Genomic DNA, 26,204 nt, shown 5'->3' on the forward strand with positions numbered 1-26,204 from the left:
CCTGCTTGTCAGATTTGTATGCGTGTTTGAATGTGAGGGTAATGAAATAACATTATAGATTTCAGAACCAGGGCAGCCTTTATTCAGATAAGGTTATAAGCAAATATGGTTTAGAATGAGTGTCTGCTGAACTAATAGAATCTATTCCTCACTTCTCAGGAGTTTAACTCTTTGCTGCAACATTTAAACATGCTCAGAAATGCAGAAATACACTTTGGGGTCACACACAAAGAGTTCTGCATCTTGGGCAAATAAACAGTGCTGAGGTCACAGGGACCATCTTCAAACAGCTTGGTGTGAGTCTGTATAGACTTAACTCTTAATTCCCAGTGGTTCTTTTCATATGGGTATTTTTCACATCTTAAAGCCAGTCAGTAGTAAACAAAATTAAGTGAAAATTAATTGTCAAATCATTATGAGACCCAAAGGTTATTTCTCAAGAAAATCAGCATACAACACTGAGGCCAGGCTGTCAGACACAAACTCATAGATCAACACTACACATTTATAACTCTAGACTGAGCACTTCCAATGTAAGGTAGGCAAAATTTTCAAAATCACTTCAGTGTGATGCAGATTTTAAATAATTAAAATTGTACTAAATAATAGCTTAGAGTTTTGAAACATTTCCAGTTGCTAAACCCTTCAGAGGGTTAATGCTAATGCCACTCTGTAAAGCTAACACCTCTCATCTGGAGAAAATTCTGCTGTCAGAGCAGCATTTGCAGGATAAACTTTTTGAAAAGCCTTTGACACATCAATGAAAAGTCTCGTAGCACCAGTATCACCACACTATTCAACAGAAATGACACAAAAGCAGTTAAGTGCAGAGAGAGGGAGAACAGCAGTGAGCTGCTCATGCTCACACTGAGCACAGAGCCAGCAAAGGACCACGTGCCTGGAAGAAATGGAGCAGTATCTTGCACTGGATCTGATGGAAATCCTCCAGTTGCAAATGCAAACCATAATAGGTTATTAAAATATTAAAGATAAAAGTGACCTTCGGTTATTGGGGTTTGTAAGTTTAGCTTTTTTTTTTTTCTTTTTTTTTTCCAAATCAGGAAAAAAGAATTTTGTGCAATTCAAAAGAAATGGGTTGGCAGTAGAGATTAAATTAAAATGAATAGCATGACCATGACAGAATTAAAACTATGTTCTATAGAGCTACTGATGATATTTATTCCATTACCATTTTCAATCTTCTAAGGAAGTCTTTTAGCTTACTCTCAAAGGGCTGAGCTTGTGACCAAAATATTCAAAGCAAGGGCCAGAAGTGCCCTGAAGAGCATTGAAGTCAGGGGATAATTTTTCTGAAGAACTCAAGTAAACAGGCAAAGTGGAACAGCCACATTCTGGGAATAATTGCTGCCTGTGGTATATGAAGTTATTCAGCACCAGGCTATTCAGCAGTAATTATACCACCCCTGGGCAAGGATGATTTAGTGCAGCACACTGGTGAAAGCTGCATAATTAAGAGAATGGGATCTGGCTGGTACTGAACACACCTTTCCAAATGTTCATTTGGTTCAGTTGGCAAGAGCCAGGCTGGGCTGGGCTGGATGGGAAGGTGAGCAGTGGTTTGTGTTACAATGGCTTGAGTGCCACAGCATTTAGCACTCTGCAGCCAGCAGGTCAAACTGCTCTCATTTAACTCTGTGCAAGCCAGCCAGCTCACACACAATTGCATGTGTCTAATTAAAAGCTGCATGTGGTCTGCTGGGCCACCCTCTGATGTTAATGTTTAATGCAGTTTAGCACATTTTGTTCTGGCTATGTTGAAATCAGGCAGAACAAAGCCATGTATAGGCTCTAAAATCAGCCATAATGCCCCATATGCTTGAATAGGGAAAAAAAATAAAAGGAAAAAAATTAACAGAAAGAAGAAACATTTTTGTGTTATAGATGAATTCCTTGCCTTGCAATGTGAAATGTCTATTGAATAATGTTCCTTTTTCTCTGTTGCTCACATTGTGGGATTCGCAGGAATGGGGAAAAGGAACCTCTGGAATGGTTATCACATTGACACAAAACCACTCAGATTCCCTTTCTATCCACATTTCTTACAGAATAGAAAATGAGGATATAAAGAGATATGAATCTCTTCCGTAAGACTTAGAAAGTACCACAATATTGATGTCTTAAGTTTCAGTTTTCATATTTCCCAGACTCTGTACTGCACTAGGATATAACTCTGAATTCCACACAAAGTGTTCCAGGTTCTGTATTGGTGTGTGATCTGAGCCCCACACAAAGTGTTCCAGGTTCTGTATTGGTGTGTGATCTGAACCCCACACAAAGTGTTCCAGGCTCTGTATTGGTGTGTGATCTGAACTCCACACAAAGTGTTCCAGGCTCTGTATTGGTGTGTGATCTGAACTCACACAAAGTGTTCCAGGCTCTGTATTGGTGTGTGATCTGAACTCCACACAAAGTGTTCCAGGCTCTCTCCCAGCTCAGGCACACAGAACAATCCTTTTGCAGCCCCAGAGCCAAGGACACGCTGCAGCTCCAGCCCCAAAAAGTGCAAACAGGGAATTGAGAAGAGAATCTGGGAGGGTGGGACTGCAGAGCCTGGAGCTGGAATTGGACACTGAACCCAAAATGGGAATGGAACAGAACTGATAAAAGTGTGAAACTCCTGACTCATCTTGGGTGCAGCCCTGGCCAGGCTCTTGCACTGCCCAAGGTGAATCCTTTGAAACCTTTTAATAAATCCCTGCTTTATTCCTTTGACTCTGTCCAGCCTCTCTTCCAGGGAGCCTCTTTAGGATCAACATCAACAACCAACACAGCCCTATCTGAGTTTGCACCTCCCAAGAACCCATGGAAATTCTCACCACGGTGCTCCTGCTTTGTCCCTCTGCCTCAGCCACCTTCACAGCACCCAGAGATTTGAAAGGTACCTGATGCAGGGCCACATTCCAAACCACCACGCTCAGGGGGATGTTTGCTGTGGCAGGAATTCTCTCCCCAAGCCCCATCCCCACACATGGGAGATGCTCAGCAAACATCTGCCAGAGCAGCGCAGTCTGGAGCGCCTCCAGCCCCGGGACCTGGCTGCCTGCCCCGCTGCTTGGCTCTGGCCCTGACAGCTCCCAGTCCTTCCTTCACAAGCAGGAACAGTGGAAAAGCCTCCAGGGGAGGTCAGGGGGGGATTGGTTTGGCTCCTCCACATCGTTTGTCTTGTCTGAAATTAATTTTGAGGAAGCTGCTCAGATCCCGTATTAGCGGGAGCCATTTGTTTTCCTGCTCAGGGTAAGGTAACGGAATGCAACATTCAAATGCCAGGATTTATGTCACTCTGGGGAAACATGTTCTGAGCAATCTGATTTTTTTTTTAACACTTCTCAGTTATCCTGTTTGATACAGGCATCACAAAGAATGAAAGCTTACAGCTCAGCAGAGTGAAAATAAATAAATCTACGTTTTAGGAGGTTAGAATAAATGTAGGGAAATTTAACCTTCCTTTCCTTTTGTCTTAAAATTAAAATCAATAAAATTTTAAATTTAAGCTTTTTTTCGCATTCTTTTGCTACTTACTTCTCAGAACTCGCACATCTTTCAGTAAGAAGAGGAGCCATTATTACTATTTTTGCAACTCTTGCTATTTTGCAGCAATAGATCTCTGACTTACATTTGAAAAACATTAAAGGTATTTTGACTAAACTTATTTACAAAGGCACTGACTTAAATTCAATTCCTCAAGGTTAAGCCAAGTTCGAAGATGACCTATAATCCAATAGCCCTCCAGACATCATCTTCTGTGAATTGTTTTGTTAACAAGTCCAGCTCAGGATCAAACTGGGATTTTACCCTTTCACCATTACCTTACCTCACTCTTATCAATCATTTATTGCATATTTCTTCTTTTTATCATTTTTTTTCCATTGCTTATCTCTTCTGGCCCACTGCAATTGGTGGTAGATTGCCTTCTAACTTCTATTTTTTTATTATTTTTTTTTCCTGTGCAAGAAAATAGATTTTGCTGGGGAAAAAAACAAAACAAAACAAAACAAAACAAAACAATTCAATATCCAAGCCATTAAATACTGGGAACCTGTGTCAGCTAGAAACTCTTCCATTCACATGCTGCTTTTACAAATAACTATTTTTCACACTGATTCAGGATAGAATTAAGAGCTTGGAAATTTTCCTAAAAGAAATTAAGCAAACTCTGTGTAACAGGGGAGTGATGCTGGGTCTGCACCATGGGAGGCTGGGACAGCAGCTCTCAGATGATGCTGCAGTCACATCTCCATGCCACAGAAAGAATAACCCTTCATCATTCCATCATTTCCCTCCCTTTCTCAGCCTCCCCATCCCAAATTCCTCTCCCCACCCTCCAAGCAGAGGGACTCAGGTGGAGCCAGAGGTCCCCAGACTGGGCAGTGCTGGAGCAGAACTGCAGCACGGTGCAGTTTGTGCCTGCCTTTGCTTTGAACACCACCCTACAGCAGGGTGCTGAGAGGGGCAGCACACCTAGCAGGGCTGCAGCAAGGCCAGGAACTCGCTGTGATTGTGAGAGGTGAACCAGAACAGGATCACAACACAGAGGTGTCCCAAGAGCCACGGCCCCACCAGGGTTCCTGGGCAATGTCCCCGTGCTGGGAGCACACTCTGGTGTTGAGGCCAGGGAGGTGAGCAGGGAGAGGCAGGGCAAACTTGCTCTGAACTCTGTTTGCCACTCGTGGATTTGCTCAGCACAGGGAGAAAAACATCTTATGTTGACTGAAAAAGTCAGAAGTCACCTAAGGACACTGACTCTGTGCAGTGAACAAAATAACAGACTTGGTTCTTTCATCACTCTTTGACTTCACTGATGAGTCAAAAATCAAGCTCTCATTTTTAGCTGGTTGAAAACAAACTGTATAAGATACTGAAAAAGCTTCCAGAATTTGCATCTGTTACCACAAATACAGATTAGATTCTGCCTCTGGGTGACCAGCCATGAGTTCTTCATGATTTGCTACACATGGGAGAATTTCTGCATCAGCCCACACACCCAGTCTCTACAGCATTTTTGAATTTTTAGGTCTCTAAGCCTGCTTATGCTTCTCCACAAGCACCTGTTAATTTGAAGAGCTGCAGAATATAAAACAAAGCAAAACAAAAATGAAAGGGAAAAAAAAAAAAAGCAGCTGCTCATGGCATTGGGGACAACAAGAAGGCTGAGCTGAAGAAGCAATCTTTACCTCGGGGAAAGGCAATAACACTTCCAGCACATGCAGCAGCAGTGGTTTTCCTGCTGTAATGCATACTTTGAACTGGCTCTTTTCCTGCTCTCATTTTTAGCTCACAGACTAATGATCCCTGTTGCTAAGTCACATCAGTGCAACGCTCTGAAAGGACAAGTTCCATCTAAACGAACGAGTCTATATTGGCACACACAATTTTCATCTGTGTTCCAAGGAATTATTTTGATCTGCAAACTTAAATTAAAGCTCATTCCTGGTATTTTAGCAAGGCACATTTCCCTGGGAGCTTATGCTCTAAGTAACACTTACTGTCATTGCTCTCTGCTCTCTTGCAAAACAACGGATGCTTAGAATTAATTCAAAAAGCTGTGGGAATGTGCAATATATTCACAACTTCAGGCTATGGCATATGTAGTGACACTATGTATCCAAGTACCAGTTACAATCAATATTTGTGATTTATATGCTGGAATTTAATGACCTCCTCCATACTTATCCTCAGAGATTAATATAATTTTGACTCTAAACTCCCAAATGCCACTGTGCACAGCAGTTTGCAGCATGAGGCTTTTCTTGCCACAAGTTACATGGCAAATCTGAAAATGTTTCTCATCACTATGGTGCAGATTATTGCAGCAGTTTCCACACTGGAGATGAGAGTGTTTGCTGAGACACAGCTGGGGCAGAAATCCCAGAAATGTGCTGTGTCCTCAGGTGGAATTGCTGGAAAGCATCACTGCTCCCAGGTGTGCAGGAAAAGGAGGGGAGAGGGGGCAGGTACGGACAGCAGAACACAAACACCTCCTGTGCTCCTGCCAAGGAAATCCTGACAATGGAAAGGGACACCATGGGCCTCTCATGGACAGCCTGCCCTGATGGAAGCTGTCAGGTCAAACACCAAAAGCAACAGAGACTCTCAGCCTCATGGAGAATCTTCTCTGAAGAACAAAGATCCCTGCTCTAGCCAGCATTTACAATATCTTTCAATTTTCCTTACAAATCTCCAGCGCGTTTTCAGCATTTCCAGTTCAGCTTCTACATATTTGTTCTATTTTTTTTCCCCCTCTGAATATCAAGGACAAATCTCAAATTACCCTACAAGGATGTCAAAGCTCCTGCCTTAAAATTAAATCCTATCCTATCCCAATGTGAACTAGAGTATTTCCTGAAACCCCAGCAGACACAGTCTAAATTAAGTGTTGACTCAGGAAAAAGAGAGGTACCCAAGCACCTGACTTTATAATGACTTTAACTACAACAATAGCTACCAAATTTGAATACCACTTTGGTTTTGTTTTGCCAGTGAAGTATGTTTTGGCTTACAAAAGAATCTGAAGGCAGTTCTGCTAGGGAGAGAGAGAAAAAGAGGGAGAGAAGTAAATACTAAAGATGGAAGAATAAAAATCCTTTGAAGGGGAATTGAGTTCTTGCCTACTGCTTAAGAAAAATGCACTATAAAGCAGCTATTGATTTTTCATTCAACAGCACTGAATGTTTTATTGAAAAGGAGCAATGCTCAGTAATTTGAATTTTCAATTAAGGTAGCACATTCCTTGGACACATTTACTACTGCACTCCAGTGACATTTATTTGACTTTTAAAATCCCTCTACTATTGTATTCGTGTTTGTATAGATCAAACTCCCAATACAGAAAGTGCTGGGATTATAACACTGCTGATTATAGACATGTCTGCAAGGCTCTGTGGACAATCTAATGACTTTATTTATAGGTAGGACACAGTGCAGTCAGACACAGCTGAAGTAAAATATGGCACAGGAGAGAGATTAAGCAGTTCTGCATTTCAGCTGAGAAATATTTACATTTTATTTGTCTTTATGGACAGTATATAGATGCTGTGAATTTAGTTATTTTAAAAAGTTTGCATTTTAAAGGTTTGGGGCATCTTTACCAAGTATAAAACTAATCAGCTACTTAAACATATAAAATTTCAGCTGTAAGATAGACTTCTGGACTTTAACTAGCTAATGATGGCTCATACTGGATTACCTTCTGGAGATAAACTGGCTGGTAACCTGCCAGATTCATGGAGAGCTTGATCTCCACGTGCTGAATTGAAAAACCTTATAGTTCTAGAAATAGATTTAGTCTCTCCTAGTCATAGGTGTTTCTTGTTCAAAAACCTGATCATCTACTCCTGCTAAGGGAAGCACTTGGGTAATCATTGGGAATTTCAATAACAATGGGAGGCACATCTTGGAGTCATCAGTAATTTACTTCATCCGAATTACAGCAGAGGTTGCACAAATTCCCACCAGTTTGTGGTGTGTTGTGCTTAAAATCTTGCTCCTTGCTCTTAAAATCTTGATATGAGCAAAAGGAACTCACCTGATATGCAAAGCCAAGAAATTACTCTTATTTTATCCAAAGTCTAAGTCCAAAGATTTAGTCCAATTGAAGTGATGCCAGCACTTACATCTCAAACTAAATTAGGCTAAAATATCAATTATTCCAAACACAAGGTTTTTCTATGCTGTTGTGCCTACCCTTGCCTATGTTTCATTTCTTCTCACCACTGGAACTGTTTGAGGCAATTTTGGAGGGGTGGAGCTCCTTAATCCCTGCACAATATATTGTAGTGTTTGAGGTTTCTTTTTGTCTGTGTGACCCTTTAGCCAGGCTGGACTCAGGGAAGAGCTCCCAGCCCTGCCACCACCTGACTGAGATTTCCTGGTACAGCTAATGAGGTTCTGCTCCCACTTAATCTCTAAATAGGGCACAGTTCATGCTTTCTAGTTTGCTTAATGACATGAGATTAATAAAGACATGACCTGAACAGCTACTTGCATTTATTGTCTTTTGTTCCTCCACCCCTCCCCCCCAGTTTTTAAAATTATGCTGGTGTAACTTAATTTTTTGAGATCATAAGCTGTTGTTTTGTTTGACAAGTTGGAGATAATCATCTGACACTGCTATGAAGGTGATCACCAAGGTCAGTGCAAAAGCCATCAATTTATCTGAAACATTTATCATTATATCGAAATGGTTTCCCTACTTTTTCAAATAATAATAATAATAATAATAATTATTATTATTATTACTATTATTGCCTTATTGACAGAGCAGGATGCTAACCCATACTGAAGAAAGGTTGAGCCCTATGTAATTATGTGTATTTTCAAGCAATTTCAAGTTATTAAAAGCACAGAACTATGCTTAACTCCAACTTTGTTGAACAGTAACTATGCTGAACAGAACTATTCAATATCTTGTTTTTCCAATGAGAAATGGCCCTAAAATAGGAACAGCAACTCATGACTTTATAAAAACAAATTATAATTGGCATAAGCACAGGAACCAAAAGTTTCTGTTGGAGTTAATGAAACCACAATGCAATTCTCTGATCAAAATCATTAACTGGCAATCTTGGTGCAAATGAGATTTTTGTGGTTTTGTGTATGTGTAAGACTCAGATATTAGGCAGCAGAGAATTAACTCTACATCATTATTTTAAATTGAAACCAAACAAGAAAACAAATGTCAATTACCTTTCATTTCAAGAACAAGAAACCTCGTTTGAGTGAGTGAAATCAGAGCCCATTGATTTTTAATGGGATTTGAGTGTTTTCTCTCTTCAGGCTTGATTTGATTTTATAATTTTTTATGTATGGGTTATTATTTTTGTTTCTAACAGACATCAAGTTGCCCAAAGACTAGTTATAGTTTTCTGTTCACAAATCTCTGCTCCTTACTTGGAACCAGATATTAGAAAAGAACAAAATACCTAAATTATGCTGGTTTGGATGTTCTTTTTGGCTTTTTTTCGTTCTTTTTGACATAACCTTTGGTTCAGATCATTTTCTGTCCTCCTCATCCATCAGAGACTATAACAAATTTCAAACACGTTTTCAGATGTTCACCATCATGTTTCAACCTCCTTGCTAAACAATTTTCACTTTCTGCTCTCTCTATTTCTTTCCAAACAGGAAATGCAGCATCGAAACTTACCCAAATAAAACAAACAGAAAACTAAAAATCAGTAGAACAGAAAACTGTCAAGGTTTAGAAATCAAACTTAAGAATTACATGCATTTCATATGCTTGCAATTGATCTTCATTAGAACCTAATTACAGTTTATTTCAATTAATCATATGATCAGATGCATTGATTGCTATCAGCAGATTAACCCTCACATAGAATACGGTGAAAATTTATGAGACTGCAGTTGGCAATTCAAGTTATTTTCAAGTACTTTGTATACTCTGTGAAATAAATAAATGAATAAATAAGGACTAAATTTTGCCTTCCTGCTTAGGAAAAAAAAAATCACCAAAAGAAGGAATGAAGACAGCACATAATAGCATAAATATAAGTGTGAATTTGAGACTGCAGAGCCTCATTACATTTAGGAGATTTTAGAGGAGGTTCTGCAAATGTGCAATGAGAGCTCTCTCTAAACAGAACTCAAACCATGGCTGCATGAAGCTGAATGACCATAAATGAGGAATGACTGAAGACAAAGACAAACGAGGACATGCTTGGAGCTCTGGATTCCTGCATGTTCTGGTTGAATACTTCTCATCCTGATAAATCTCCTTCATCAATTTTAATGCTGGGAAGATTTGAGAACAAGAGATGAACCTGGCCTGACGTTTACCTTTCTGAACTACTACAACTTTTACAAAATTCTTTGGTGACTTGAAAGGTACAAGATGAAGCCAGAGATATGATAAGAAATCCAAACTTCAAAATCGACATTAAAAATCAACATTTCCCCATTATGAGGAAAAATATCAGGAGATTATTCAGTGCAGCTAAGATCCTCTCTGTTCACACATGGAGAGTCAATGAAGGGGTCCTGAATTTGCCTGAAATAAAGTTTTAAGTTTTGATGGATAATGATAGAGACTCCTCATGCATAATATATAGATGCACACCCTTCTTTACATATACACATAAACATAGAATTAGACATCACCTTCTTGGATATTCATTCTTACCTCCCAATGGCAGTAGTGAGATTTTTACTCCATCTGCAGACACTGAAAGTTAAAAATTCATTAATTCTGTGGAACCAGAGAAAAGTGGATACAAGCAGTTAATCCAAGTGAATACTGTTGTTATCCTGAACTGAATATTGATCCTGATCTAATCCTGATCTCTCTACTGTATTTAGATTATTCTCTCTGGAATGAAACTATTGATATTGAACATGAAGAATGGAATAAATCAAAATATTTTAATCCTCCTTTAAATTCCACATTTGTTTACAACTTCACTTGGGAGACAAATCAATCAAACCCAGGTACTCATTTCCTTTCTCAGCCCCTTCATCCTCTTTATCAACCTTCTCTGTAGGGCCTCCACTGTCCTGGGGAGCCCAGAGCTGGGCACAGCACTCCAGATGTGCCTCAAAGGGCTGAGCAGAGGGGCAGGATGCCCTCCCTGACCTGCTGGGATGCTCTGCCTGCTGCAGCCAACGTGATCAGGTGCTCACAGCACCTCTCACACAAGAGCTCCTCCAATACAAGAAGGGGAAATATAAAAATTATATTGAAATGCTAAAAAAAGAAAAAAAAGAAAGAATATCTTTAAGATCAGTTTGGTCAAGCAGTGGAGCAAATTGCCCAAAGAGGTCGTGGATGATCTTTAAAGACATCCAAAATCCAGCTGGACAAATTCCAGGGACATGCTGTGGTTTCTCCTGCTCTGAGCAGGGAGAGGAGACTGCCCAGCTGTGCCAGCTCTGAGAGAGCTTTTATTGCCAGGGTTATGGGAATGTCCTGAGTAAAGCCCAGGAAACATCACCTTAAATCCTCTGCTGCTTTAGGGGCCAACCTTCATCCTCAAGTTTTATTTCCAATAGTGTGCTAATGAGAAAACCACTAGTGGGAAGGAGCACTTGCTGTTAGATCTATTAAACATGATTAAAAGAAAGAGGCTGGAGTGCAATTAAGGTAAATATTTCATTGAGTTTTATTAATCTGCAGAGATTGTATCCAAAGCAGACACACTGAGGTCTGAGAGTCATTGTGTTAAATCCTGTGAGAATGGGGCTGTGGATGGAAGGTGGGATGGAGTTTGATTTGTGATACTTTAACAGACATTATCACCTTAACAACTTTCAGTCTTTTTGCTACTACCATTATACAAAAAAAATAAAATAAAAAATAAAAATCCAGGCTTGAAAAAAAGGGCAACAAGCAATACTCTGATTCATAAAGAATTAGGCAATACAGATATTGAAAGTATAAGATTTATTCTATGTTTCTCCATTTAAAAAAAGCATATATAATAATGGACAGACACTGAAGTGTTAAATTCTTCTGAAGATAGTAGACAACTTATTAATTTCTGAAAGTGGCAGAAACTGAATGCTTAAAAAATGAAAGACTGTTTTCAGTAACACAAGGTGTTTTAATTTATATCATATGTCAATAACCTCCTGTTTTTCCATTTTGGTTTGCATTTATTGCCTGCTTTCTTGGTTCTGCCTTATCTAACAGCTTGAGGAAATAACAATTTGTGTCACAGATTTACCTCTCAGTCTCTCTGACCATTTTCTCATTCAGATGTATTTTCTATTTCATCACCTTGCTTTGAATTCACTAAAATAGAATGGAAATATGCAAGAAGTGATATTCAAAAATAAAAATATGATATACTATATACATCTGTGACAGCACAATGGCAATGGTAAACTGCAGTAGCAAGATAAGAACACTTCTTTTCTCATGGCCTCTTTTCTGTAAAAAATGTAAGGGCTGAGATTCTTAATCGAGTGCCTGCACAAATCAGGTGTTTGAAGTATCACACCACCTCCCACTCCAGTCATGAGGGAAAAAACTGAGAGAGAATTGGCAAGAAATATAAGAAATGTAAAAACTGGCAAAAAAAGGGTTTGTATTCACTGGTCTAGCGTCTTTAACAATTGAGATTTCAGGAATTTTTAGGTATTGATGTTCACTGGCCATTCCTGCTGTCTCTCTATAAAACTGAGAAATTTGTTAATTCCTGTGGAACAGCAAAAATTAGTCAAGAAACAGAAACAGGGGATTAATAGGAAGTACAAAATGGGATGTTAATTCTATTGTCAGCTTGGGAAGGCAAACTTTGGAAAAAGTCCTCAAATGTTCCACTGGAGAAAAAAAACCCAACATAAGATAGGATGCACAGAAAGATGCAGATCAAACCAATCTGCACAGCTCAGCCCTGCTTTATTTGAAGCTGAGGCTGGTTTCAAGAAGCTGCCTTGATCTTAGAGCTTCATAATCAAATGCATTGTCTGGTGCTGGAATGAAGCCAATCTGCTCTGAAAGGCCTTTGCCACATCCCTCCAAAAGCACAAGAAAAAAGTATACAGGGAAAAAAGTCTGATCTGAGCTTCATCTCGAAGTTCAGAACAAAGATATTTTAAAGAAAGTCACTTGTACCTTGCTGCGTGCTGACAGAGAACTCAGAGGCACTGAGGAAAAAACCAGAATGGATTTCAAATTAAATGTGGAAGGAATAACCTTTGTGCATCTGTAGGAAACAGGAGAATCTGAACCCTTGAATTTCAGGAGTGCCACAGTGGTTATTCAGGCACCACCCAGTGGCTCTGCCTGGTGTCCACTGCCCAGTACTGGACACAAATCTCAAATGCTTCACCTTCTTTTATAAATACATACAGAGGGGCTCCAAAAAGAAAAAAGAAAAAAAAATTGAGAGGACTAGCACACAGTGACTGGACATTATTTAAATATGGTCATAATGAGCTCATTTATTAACATCATTATGACCTGTTTCTCCACAATTCAGCACATTCTTTGTCAGTCTTCACATCCATTTTTCAGCCACCAGCATCATGTTGGCACATATAAAACCCCTTCTACACTGTTTTCCAACCACACTGGATATTCTTAACAGTTTGGTGATATTTCTGTACACACTTACATGCACAAGTATTTAAAGAATACAGCAGCAAGTCACAGGAATCAGTTGTGCACTCAGACTTCTCCTGTGGAACAGTTTATTCTCCACAGAGATGAAAGATCTACACGTGAGACAACCATGGAAATAAAAGCATTTGGAAGGTTTCACTTGTAATTTAAGTACAGAAAATAAATTTTAAAAATCCAAGAAAAAATAAACTTATGATGAGCACAGCCTTTAGTTCTGTTTGCATTTAACACTTCATTCCCTGAACTCAGCTTCCAACTGAATGAGAAACTTTCATGCACTTCTTTGGGGATCACTCATGCTGATCACTCACCATTCAGTGTCTGAACGAATTTTCTATTTATTTTAGACTGAAATTAGATATTTTATAAATAAGACATCCCCTATCTCTAAAAAAAAACAAACCTACATCAAACAGTGATAGTCAGTGAAGTATAACTTAAAACTTCTCTATTAAGTCTTACCTTCCTCTGCCATCCCTGACACTCCTCTTGGTAAAACAAATTAATTAAGAATCAGATTTAAAAATCGAATATTAACACATGATTGCTGCCAGTGCTGTAAAAAGGGATGGCAGCAACAGCAGTGGATTTGCTGGAGCTGTGACATGCTCAGGTCCAAGCCCTGCTCTGCCCTTGCCCCCTGTGATGACCCCAGCAGAAGATCTGACCAGCAGGGCCTTGCTGCATAAAATATTGTAATCTTACAGCATGAACAAGATCTTTAGGATCTGAACCATGCAGTTCAATCTCTTGTACCTCAGAGCTGCCCTCCCCAGTTTATTAAAAATTCAGACTCCAGCTCTGGACTTGCCTTTGTAGTGCACTGTCAGGGCACCACCCAGAGGACAGAGGGACAGCAGAGCAGAGATTGCAAACGACATCCCCAAATAAAACACCTGAATTACCAAATAAAACACCTGAATTACCAGAATTAACACCTAATCACTTCCAAGCACCTTCCCCACATCACTCTTCCACATTTTTTGCAACATCTTTGTGCAGTATAATGGAAGAGGAACATCTTTGAAATGTCAACTTTTATTCTTTGATTTCTCAGAGAGGTAATTTATTTCCTGAGTAGTCCTCACTTTTTTTTTTCCTACACTCCGTGCATGATCAGAAAATAGAAAAAATATGCATTAATTCTTTGAAAGTGAAGGTAAAACCCTGCATTTGCAAAATAGATATGCAAGTACCTTCCACTGTTCACCAATGGAATGAATCTATTCCCTCACTGAGTTTTTGATAGAAACTCACATTTACCAAACAGATCCCCACCACATCTACCACGTGTGAAATTATTAAACCATTTGATCACAATGATTCAAACAGAAAAGGAAATGGGTGAAACAAAAAATTGAAAGGCTTGTGGCATTAAAAAAACCCCCTCTTTTGATACATCTATATATTATCAATATTCCTACCAAAGTTGTTATTTTAAATAGCTCATCACCACAGCAAATGAAACTCAATTTCTACTCTACTAATGCAAGTTAAAAACATTTTTGGTGTTTCATTCTTAACTCTACAGAGGACTATTATTTAGCACAAAAGCCAGTAAACACTCCCTAAAATCTGATCCCAAAAATCCCTAATGGCTGTGTCAAGTGGATTTTGTAGTGCTCTGTACTAATGCTGAGCTCAGACTACAGCTTTTTTCAACAGCACTACTTTGATATCAATTCAAATGTATATTCAGAAAATCAGTGGAAGCAGAGTGACTTTGAGTCAAAATAGTTTAAACCTGCCCAGCAGATTAGAAACGTTATCAAGGAGGAGACAGCAGAAATCTCATAACCTTTGTTTCCATAGGAAGCCAAGCTGAAAGCCAATTCCCTCAACTCCTCCAAATCCTTGGCAACACCAAAAATCAGATTTTTTTTTCCTGTGGATGAAGCAATTGTGATATTCAATCCTTCTCAGTGACAGCACAGGAGTCTGCCACTCACCAGAGTTCTGCTGATTAACAGTGAAGATGCATTTCAGCCAACAGGTTCCACTTCCCAAAGACATTTTAGTGGGAAAAAAAGCAACAACAACCCCCTCAGAAACTCAGAGTGGAGACAAAGGAAACTCAAATACATCAGAACAGCGAGAACTTGCAGTGTAGATAAACAACATATGCTCTGTAACCAACAACAATTTTTGTAAAAAGAAGCAAACTGTCTTCAGTTTACAGGTTTAATTAAAACCAGCCAGAGCATCTCACATTCTGATATAGGAAATCATGGAAATAAATTAAGGATACAAACAGTGCTAGTTTGTCATCTAAACTGCTCCATTTGTGTTTTATAATCATAATTTTCTGTATATTTTACCTTTTCTTTCCCTAATGCATTTTCTAAAATGGAGTTACAGCAGCCTTTCCTTAGCTTAAAACAAATAAACATCTTGTCAATAATTTCACATGATTCTCTCAATGTCTACACAAAGCACCACACAAAAATCCCCCTGTATAATCTAGAGTTATACATTATTTCTGGTTTTGTGTTGGAGGATACAATACAGCTCAGGCTAAAGAGAGAAAACATTTTTTGTGAGAGGTACAAATTTAGGTGACTCCTCATATTCAGACCTAAGTGTCTACACAGGACTTTGTCACCTAGGCTGTTATTAAAGAGATATATTAGACATTTTTATTCGACATACCTTTAAAACAACCACTTTCCTTCTCTTGGAGAATGGTGTAGGAAACCATGTGGCTGTTTATACTGTCATTGTTCATTCCTCTACAAAAAGGAACCATTACTGTTACCTTTAAATTAATTTTTAGCACACATCTATGTATAAACAAGTAGAAAAAGCTCAATGTAGAATCACAGAAGGTACATGAAATTATTGAATTTTTGTTTAAAATATTTCTGTAAGTGTAGCCTATTAATTTCTAACACACTTTAGTCCCTGTGGTACCTCCTTGAGCCCTTGTTTTAGTCCACCTACCTTGTGGCAGCCTCTTGATGCCTGGGTTTTAAGCACTTATTGTCTGTAAGTCTCCTTCTACAATAAATAAAAACAACCTCTTGGGCTAACTCAACCTACCCAGGGTCAAAACCCTTTAGGTATTTAACCATTTTTTAAATTTAAAATACAGGAATTGCAAACCAAAGCAATTGAGGGTGTACCTGTACAGCAGACAGAAAGTTAACTTTAAATATCTTACTTTCCCAAACTTAAATACTGGAATAAACTCACCATGTAAATATGATAATGAGTAAATTCTAACATATTCAGTCAAACATCTACAGAATTTTTTTGTGTCTTGCTTAATTAGTTCCAGTTACATGTGCTGCTGTCTCTCATTAACTTTGTAATTCCTGGGCATGCATAGGTGGGTGCCTCACTAAATATCCTTTGATTAACGCACAGCACTCATATAATATATGCTAATTCCTATTTGCTAGCAAGTTAATTATAAAACTTTGATAATCTGTTTTGATAAATTTAGTTCAGTGGAAAATATGTGTTCCTAGAACAGAATCATATTAAGTTTATTTTGCTTTTGACTTTTCAAGGCAGTTATCTGCTACCTGTTGGGGTGAATCCTTTGGCTGCAGAACAGGCAAAGCCAAAGCACGGTAGAATATAATGATAGTAAATATTAATAAGAAGAAGGAGAACAAACAATTGCTCACCACACCCTGACAAATGCCAGACCCTGTCCCTGAACCCTGAGTGTCCCACTCAGGGACTGCCCAGCTCATGCACTGGTTTTATGGAGTGGAATTTCCCTTTCCAGGTCACTGTCCCAGCTCTGCTCCCTCATCCTGTTTTGGCACCTTCTCACTGGCAGTACAGCAAAGTTCTTGATTTAGGATGAACAAAACTCAACAACAACAAAACACCAGAGTGTTTTCAGCATCATTCTGACACTGAGCCCAAGCACAGCCCTGTGCCAGCTGCTGAGATGGGATTGACTCCCCCCAGCCCAAACCAGGACACCATTCTTCTCCCATCCTTCCCATTCCCACCCAACTCCCCCATTATGGTTTTGCTAAACCCTTCTGGCACAGGGAAAAAGACCTGAAGAGACATGGGGACAGTGGAAACATTCTCCTGTTGGGACTGAGGTCTTTTGGAATTCTTCTTCTTGTGGAATTTAGATTTTCACTCTCCTTTCTTGGTTGGTATCTCTGACTTCCCTCCCTGTCTCCAAATCTAATTGTACATAGGTACATCTAAAGGTTGCTGCAATCTGCCTTTTATTCTCTTCTCGCTGGGAGTCCTACAAAGAGTGACACTATTCCAAATTCATCATGAAAATACCCTTATTCCTTAAGAAATTAATTTGAATTCAACTCACAAAAACACACTGTGAATTGTAAAACTCATCTTAGATATAAAATTAATTTTACATGGGCACACAGAGAAGTGATTGTCAGTAGATAGCAATGTGAAGCCATACCTGTATTTAAGCAAAGTTAATCTCTTGTACAAACAAAATGCTGCTTGCTTATTCAGTTTCCTTTAGCTAAATTCCTTAACTTCTAAGGACTTCAAAGAACTACAGAGAAGCGAGATAAAGAGCTTATCTGCATAATTCTTGTGCTAATTCACAGAAGGTGTCTTGACTAAAAGGATGTCTACGTGCACACTAAGGACTCACTAATTCCCCTCCTCTAAACCCTAAGTTATTATACACTTATTTAATTGGAATATATCTGACTCTGCTTCCAGGAATACCTGGGTCTGGATCCTGCTGTGGGCTGGTGACTCCCAGGCTGACCTGGCACTTTTTTGGGGTATCTAGAGAAGTTTTTGGGCCAGGCTGCTATCACAGTTCTTGTGTGCAGAGTCTGAAATACATATGTTCACTCCCAGCTCAGAGTCCTGCCCAGCATTATGAGATCAGGAGGTAAAATACCCTCAACTGCTGCTCAACATCCTAAAATCTGAAACTATTCATTTTCTCACCATGTCCTCCCTTCCCCAGCTCTACACTCCCACATCTCCAATATTAGTCACTTTTTCTTAGGATAGAAACAAGTGAAATCCCAACATTAAACATCCCTGACATTACCATTTCCACAAAATATTTATAACTTTGTAAACCTTTTAGTTCACAGAGCTCAGACTGAAATGAAATGATTTACATTTACAAAAGAGGTGGAGGTTTCCCAGGGAATTTAAATAGTTTTTATTAGTATGGTTTTATCACCTATGTAAAAATATTTATCATTTTTAATTCTATTTCTGCCAGTAATAAAGCACCAGTTATTCAAAAAAGCCTCACATGCCTCACACACACAGAGACAATTCTCAACCTACCCAAGAAGAGTAGTGCCACCATTTTAAATGCTTTTAAACAAATTGCATGTTGCAGCCTGAAGAAATTACAGGGTTGGTTTTTTTTTTCACCTTGTGCTCCTTGTTGTGTTTTTGGTTTTAACTGTTTTTACTTATTGTGATGGTTTGCTAATTCTGAGTGTGCAAATACACTCTCATTATTAGATAGGTGAATGTTTGCAACAGGAGTTCAGCAAAAAGATCACTGCTGCCCAGTGAAATCCTACAACTATCTTCACAGACTATTTAAATAAATATAAACTAACTGAGGTTTTTACTTAACAAATATGGTGCAGTACTAATTCACCTCCACAAATGCAGGAGGCTTTTCCCTTTAAAGATTCAATACAAAGAAACATAAAAATCTTAGAGTTATAAAACAAGGCCTGGAAGGTCACTGCTTTCTACTTGATGCTAATGCCTCCTGGAATGACATTAATTTGTGTTATTTATGAGTAAATAACTCGTTCTGAGAGCATCACTGGGCCACCCACCATCCCTCACCAGGAGCTGCAGGGGCAGGGCTGGTGTCAGCTGGAGCAGGTCCAGGTGAGATGTCAGGAGGAAACTCTTCCCTGGGAGGGTTATGAGCAGAATTTTCCCAGAAAACTGTGGCTTCCATCTCTGGAAGTGTCCAAGGCCAGGCTGGACGGGACTTGGAGCACCCTGGGGCAGTGAGAGGTGTTCCTGCCCATGGTAGGGATGGCACTGGATGAGCTTTAAGGTCCCTCTCAATCCAAACCATTGTGGGATTCCATGACATCCTGCACTGCTAATCATTTCCTCTGAATTTTGGAAAATTTATTTCTTTTCCCACTTTCTTTCTCTGTAAATATATTTCCAGGATTCACTCTGAAGCAGCCTACCAAAACCAGGAATTGTTTTAACTCAGTGGTGGTCTGTAGGTGCATTAGGAGCTCTGACAGAGGAACTGCTGAATCAAACTCAGCTGCGGATTCTGGCTAAGTCAAGCAGAACGTGTAGGTTGGTAACAACCTCTGCACCAATGGTAAATGAGCGTGTTCCCACAGGGCTGGCATAATAATAGAAGTGAATAATTCATATCATGTGGGAACAGACAATTATAATGCATCTGGAAAAGCAAAATACACAAAATAGGCTTTGTTTTATTCTCTTAGTTTCTTTCCTTCTGCTTTTTATCAGTGACTCCTCTTCTGCCCTTTGCAAGTTCTGCTCACTTTGTGTCAATTTACACAATTACATGAGTGTGAGCATGTTGGGAATGCACTTTGTGATGTTTCACTTCCATCTAATCAAGATGATTTTTAAGGTCCCTTCCAATCCAAACCTTTCTGTGATTTTAATATTCTCTCCTACCACCCTCCCCTTGTGGAAAGAGGGGTAACTGGAATAGCAGAGACCAGCGTGAAGGAGCTGAAGGAAGAAATCCTTTGTGCTAGGAAATATTCCACTTTTATTTCCAGTTTGAACCAAAATGGGAGCCACTGAAGGAAAGTGTTAGGATGTGGAATTGAAATAATTCCAAATCCAATCTGCAGCCCTGCTCAGTACTGACACTGGCAACAAAACTTAAAATATTTGCAAATTCTGTCCAGGGGATCTTTCAGAATAGAGCACAAAGTCACATTAAGTAATCATTCCAGCCAGATTCTGAGCTGTATTGGGGCATAGAGCCTGTCATTTATAGCTAAATTACAAGTTTTATTTGGGAGCCTTTTTTTAGATTCCTGACGCACACAATTGAGTGGAACTGATGAATTTTGTCTAACAGTTTATCCTTTAGCATTGACACTGCAGCTCCCAGCCATACACAAAGTGTGCTGAGTTCTGATACTGCTCTTTTGAAAGTCAAAGGAAGTTTTAGCAGTGCTCTCAACAGCATTCCAGCCTTAATTTGCTATTTGCCACTGCACAATGCTCACAGAAACTCAGCCTCGAGTTGCAGCAGCAGCCAAAATTCTGGCATAGCACTCAATGGAAACAGCAATTTAAGCACGTTTTAGTGATGACCTCCAGAAGTTAATTACAAGTCTAGTATGAAAATGATGAGCACTTGCTGTACTTTACCTGCTCATTGTGAGAATAAAGAATGAAAAAACATGTTTAGAACTAGCAAATATTCTTTTCCCTTAAACAGCCTGTTGTTACACAGCTCTAAAGCCTTTTGCAGAAATAACATCTTAGCAGACTCTGGTATAGAAATAATTTAAATAGGAATAAGTAACAGAGGAGAGGAGAGTTACCCAGCAGCAAGGAGTGGTGTCACCCTTACCCTCAAACAATTCTTTTCCTGACCATAAAGCTACAAAAATAAACCAAACTTACTCCTCAGTTCTTAACAGGCATTAAGAAAATCTACATCGCTGTTGCCAGCTGTCAGGCATCACTAACACCACTTTTATATAAAATATTTTTCTAAAATGCCCTTTGAATCTCCAGGTTAACATCTCAAACAAACAGAGCAGCTCTGCTGGCGAGCTGGGGTCGTGTTTGAAGGAGCTCTGTAGGATAAAGCCTTGGAGAGTCCCAGCATTAGAGACAAGCCCCACTTAGCTCTGCTGGGCTGACAGTGCTCTAATTTCATTGACTCCAGAGGCTCTAATGAGCTGCTGTCACCCAGGGGAACAATAAACACGTGCTGAACACAGAGAGACTTCTGTGCAGCTGGATTTCCTTACAGGGGATCGTGGCATCGACCAGACTGGTGGAGCCATTCCCTTCTTGGGAAGAGCCGAAACAGGAGACACGGCCCCAGAAAGGCTTCAGAAATCCTTCCTGATGGCCTGGAAGTTGGGATTTGATGGCATCATCCAATTTCCAACGAGCAATGTCTGCACTGCAAAAAAAATCTGGGTGAGAGCTGTGCTTGGCACTCTCAGCCAAAGACAATGGATCAGGGAATAAAACAAGTATAACTCCAGAGTAAAGTAAAAATAACATTTTTCTTAGTTTGCAGACAGATCAGAAAGGAAAAAAAATGAAATATATATATTTAAATGAAATATATATATTTGAGCCAAAGAAAACCAGATTTTTTTCTGCTGACAGAAATAAACAACCCAAAATGCCTTAAATAAATAATGAAATAGCCACTGTTCCTTTGATAATTAACCTTTTTTAAGCCATGAATTACTCCCTATTTTAGCTAAAGAGTAAAGATTTTGACTGCAACTATTTACTGAATTTAACTTAACTAAAATTATTAATCTCCATAATTAATCTATTTAGGGACCAATATCATGAAATGCCATGAAAAATTGCTGCTTTGGATTTTACCTTAGAGATGTTTCATCTTCACAGGTTTTTTTTCCTGCCTGAGCTGGATGCCTTGGAAAGGCCTGTGGAGCTGCCAGCCTTGTTCTGTGTTATTTGAATAAAAAACACTCCTGAGTCTTTCAGCTAAACATGCAGAGGGGAAGTTTTAGAGGAGAAAGTCAGCACAAGTAAGTGATTTATCTGGGTAGCAGCTTTCTCACAATGTTTTGACAGAAGTGTTCTCAGAAATGTCTATTTTTAGTCACACATTCTGCAATCAATTTCTTTGTAAACTAAATAAAATTCAAGAAACTGCACAGATACCTGAGAAAAAGGAGGATGAAAAGCCACAGGATGAGTGCTCTGCCTGAGGGAAGCAGGAGCACTCTGAAGTTCAGATTGTGCTTTAATGTTAATAATCAGACTATTAAATACCAGCATTCTCAATGCAGAAAAATTCAGGGGATTTATTTATTGTATTTTTTTATTAATAACTGCTTTATCAGCACAAATATTCAGAAGTTTATCCCATGCCTTCTGCTCTGTGGAGGATGGTCTTAACCTGAAAGATTGCCCCCCACCAGGGAGAACCAAAAGGATATAAATGCCTCTAAAAAACAATTTCCAGAAATAGGAGAAAAACTGAAATTTTCTTATCCCCCCTCAGTTTGGGAGGTGCATTTAGCTTATAACATAAACATGAGGTTCAGGTAGGATGATATTTGTACAGAGCCCGGGGCTCATCCATAACTCAAACACATCTCCAAGGACCTTTAATTTTCATTCTGTTTTTTGGGATTTTTTTTCTAAAAGTGCTCAGTTGAGACAATAATTTTAAGATGAAAACCCCATTTTTTCCCATCTTTGCTAATTTTATGCTGTAGTTTAAAGTACACAAGTAAAACAATTCTATGACTGCAGTGACTGTTGCTACATTACTTTAAACATTAAACTGAAATTTGTATAAAACACTATAAAGACATAAATAAATCTTAACTCTCTTTTTTTTTTCCTGAGCCAGTTTACTCTCTATATAAATATTTCCCTCCCTTTTAAAACTGGATTTTCATATTGGTAGGATGAGACTTTCAGATTTGAGCAATTAGAAAACACAGATAAAAAGGGTTAATTATTCTTTCTAAATTAAACTCTGGAGTGTGTATTTTTGAGAAGTCCTAACTGTGATTTCTATATTTTATTGTAGAAGAAAGCTGCATTTTCTGCTATCAGGACATCAGCAAAGTCAGTCTAAAGCTGCCTATGGGTTGTAATCAATAATATTATGGGAGATGTCACCAATATTGGGGCACACACAGAAAGATATAAAAAATAATTTGCTTATATTGCCCAGTATGCTGCTGATAACAGCAGTTTGATTCATCCCTATCCAAAATCTATTTATATTCTGGATTTGGAGTTCTGCCTGATGAATTTTTTTAAAATAGTCTAAAATTTGAAAACTTGTTCTGGGTAAATGTTCAAGGGTGATGCTGAACATACCAATAAACCAATCTTTGCTAAGGGACCTGCCCACCATTTTAAAATTAAAATTTAAATTTAAAATTTCATTTTATAGGAGGTCACTCTAAAACAGCACCAAAACTCAGAAAACCATCTCCTTGCACAAGGGGAAATTGCTGTTTTTTACTTCTGGCTCATTATAGAACCTCAAGTGTGTGATTCATGTTTTTTTCCAAGGGAAGGTGAGAGATGATCTTTGCTTCTAGTGGCACCATCAAAGCAAGACCAGGCTTTTGTCAATTGAACAAAGGCTGAGCAGATGCTGCAGCCTGATCATGAGTGGCATAAACAGAGAGTGGAGTGGAGGCAAATACAACACCAGTGCTTGAGATCTTTGTCCTCCCCACCACCCAGCCAGCAGCAGAGCTGGGACTGCCAGCTCAGCCCCAGCCTTCAGCACCACTGTCCTAATGCAAAACCAGCAGAAAACATTTTTCTCACTTTCCTTTTAAGCTGCATCTGCTGCAATTATATCTTTAAAAGGATGCCCTGATCAGCATCACTGACTTTTAATCTTCAGGATAACTTATCTCTGATCTCACACCACTGGAGATGTCATTTTTGTCACAGATCAAAAGACTTGATGAACCCTGTGTTGGATGAAATGCAGAGATCCTTCTTTTCCTATTTCATGTGAACATTCAGTGCTGTTCTCCTGAGCTGGGCTTTTACCTCTGCTTTGAAAGCAGCTGTTGATGCTTCCAAGCACAACTTGTCCAAGATTTGCATGCAGGCTGCTGATGTGAGCTGTGAGCCAGTACTGCAGGTTTGCCTGTAGGGAACATGCTGGGAAATGTCACAATCACAGAATGAACCATGGGATGGCCTGAAGGGGACTTTAAAGATCTTCTTGTTCCAATCCCCTCCATGACCTTCCAAGCCCCATCCAGCCTGGCCTTGGACATTTCCAGGGATCCAGGGGCAGCCACAGCTGCTCTGGGCATCCCCACCCTCACAGGGAACAATTCCTTCCTAATATCTCACCTAAACCTGCTGTCTGTCAATTAAAAACCATTCCCCCTTCTCCTGTCACTACACACCCTTGTAAAAGAGGGGCACAATCCCCTGTCCCTGCTGCCCATCCTTTTTTGACACAGCCCAATTTTGACAGGGGTGTTTTTTGGGCTGTCAGTGCCCATGTCCAGCCTCTCATCACAGCCCTTTTCAGCAGGGCTGCTCTTTATTTGAAATACTAAAATTACAGGAAGATCACCTCTTGAACCAGATAAAATTAATTATAATATTTCTGAAAAAATAATTATAATATTTCCTAGCCATTCCTCAGCCCCCATGGAATTTGCTCCAGAGGCAATATAAACAGAACACACAGCACATTGCAAAACCAGCTCTGCACATTTCAAATTCTTGCAGAATTTGCTGCCATGCTGGCACTGTGGCAGTGCTCCCTCACTGCAGCAGCTGTGTGCCATTCTCACCCCTCAGCAGCAGCAGCAGGAACAAAATTCATTCCTCAAAGCAGCCCTGAAATAAAGATTTTCTGTGCTTTGCTGTTTGTAAAGGCCTCAGTGCATATTTGACATAATGCTTTTGAAGTCACTGAAATGAACACAGAGAAAAATCCCTTTGTTGGGTTCGTCTGTGCAGTGTTGGAAAGTTCAGAAGAAAATTGAATATGCAGATATTTTTACTAGTAAAAGGAGAGAATGCTCTAATAAGACAGAGAAAATCAAACTATTTCCTAGTTTAGGTATAAGAGTTTCTGTAGTTTTATAACTAATAGAAGGAAGCCTTATAGATTGAGGGGGAACCACAGGAATTTTTAAAATATAACTGAATTCAGCTATAGAAAAATAGATGTCTCCTTCTCCTGTAATCCATAACATTAAATGTAATTGTGGGAACCTTTAGTATTGATGCATTAAAATAAAACAGAATTACTTTAATTTAAAAACCCTCTATTGAGATTGCCAGACATAAATATTGAGAACTCTGCTGACTTCCACTGCTCTGTAAGGCTACGATCTCTTGTTTCTGTTATTTCTCTAAATTTATGTAGGCATTATTCTAATAGTTTCTTTTTCTCTTCTGTTGAACATAGCAGATTAACATGCTAAATATTTATATTTTATGGAAAATGGATGTTCAACAAACAAACACAAAGACAGGAACTTCTTTAGGTGTCTATCTGGCATGAGTTCATCTGGAAATGAGCTGTCCTCTGGCCCAGCTCTCTGCTGCAGGCTGCAAACCAAGTATCAAATTCAGCTTTTTAAACAGATCTACAGGAACCCAAAATGCAAAGTCAAAACCTCAGGTTTATTTAGAGACCACCAACACCACCTGAAGTAGGATGCACTCATTATCTGCAGAGATGGAATCTCAGTGCTGCAGGTTGAATTTCAGATCTCCACAGGGGCTGGCCTGAGTGAGCCAATGAACCACAGGGAAAATGCCAATTTACTCCCAGAGGTGGCTTTGCAAACTGGGCCACTTTGAGATGAGTCTGGGAGTGGACAAAGAAATGGCAAAGTGACCAGGACTCAGCTCCTCAGGCTGCAGAATTTCTTCTCTAACCCCATGGTTGATCTGGTTGCTCACAGAGTTGTGGTCCCTGCTATGGATGCAGAGGCACCATCCCATTCACACAGAACCTCAAAAAGTGCCCCAAAATATCTCACTGGCATGCTCAGTGCAAATTTAAATCAGATTTTAGGATTATACAATTAAAATAATAGCAGAAGGTAATTTACCAGCCAAAGGAGATTCCTACTTTTGCATCAGAATCTTGTTAACTCTGCCTAAAAATATTATGACCCATTACCAGAGAGAATTAATGCTAATATATCTAACACAGCAAATGAACTCCCTTTTTTACAGTTCTCCTCTTCTGTGGACAAATGCTGGCATGAACTCCCCACAATTTCAATAACTTCTGGCTTTAAATCAAAACTTGATGGTAAAATCATTTGAAAACCCTGTGCACAATTACACCAACATTTCTCTAGGCATGGAGACAACAGCTTCATCTTGGGAGAGAAGGGGGCTGCTTGTGTTGGTTTGGGAATATTAAATAAACATTCAGCAAAAGAAAGTTCTTACATTG

This window comes from Catharus ustulatus, chromosome 14 (genome assembly GCF_009819885.2).
Source record: "Catharus ustulatus isolate bCatUst1 chromosome 14, bCatUst1.pri.v2, whole genome shotgun sequence".
Classification (NCBI taxonomy): Eukaryota; Metazoa; Chordata; class Aves; order Passeriformes; family Turdidae; genus Catharus; species Catharus ustulatus.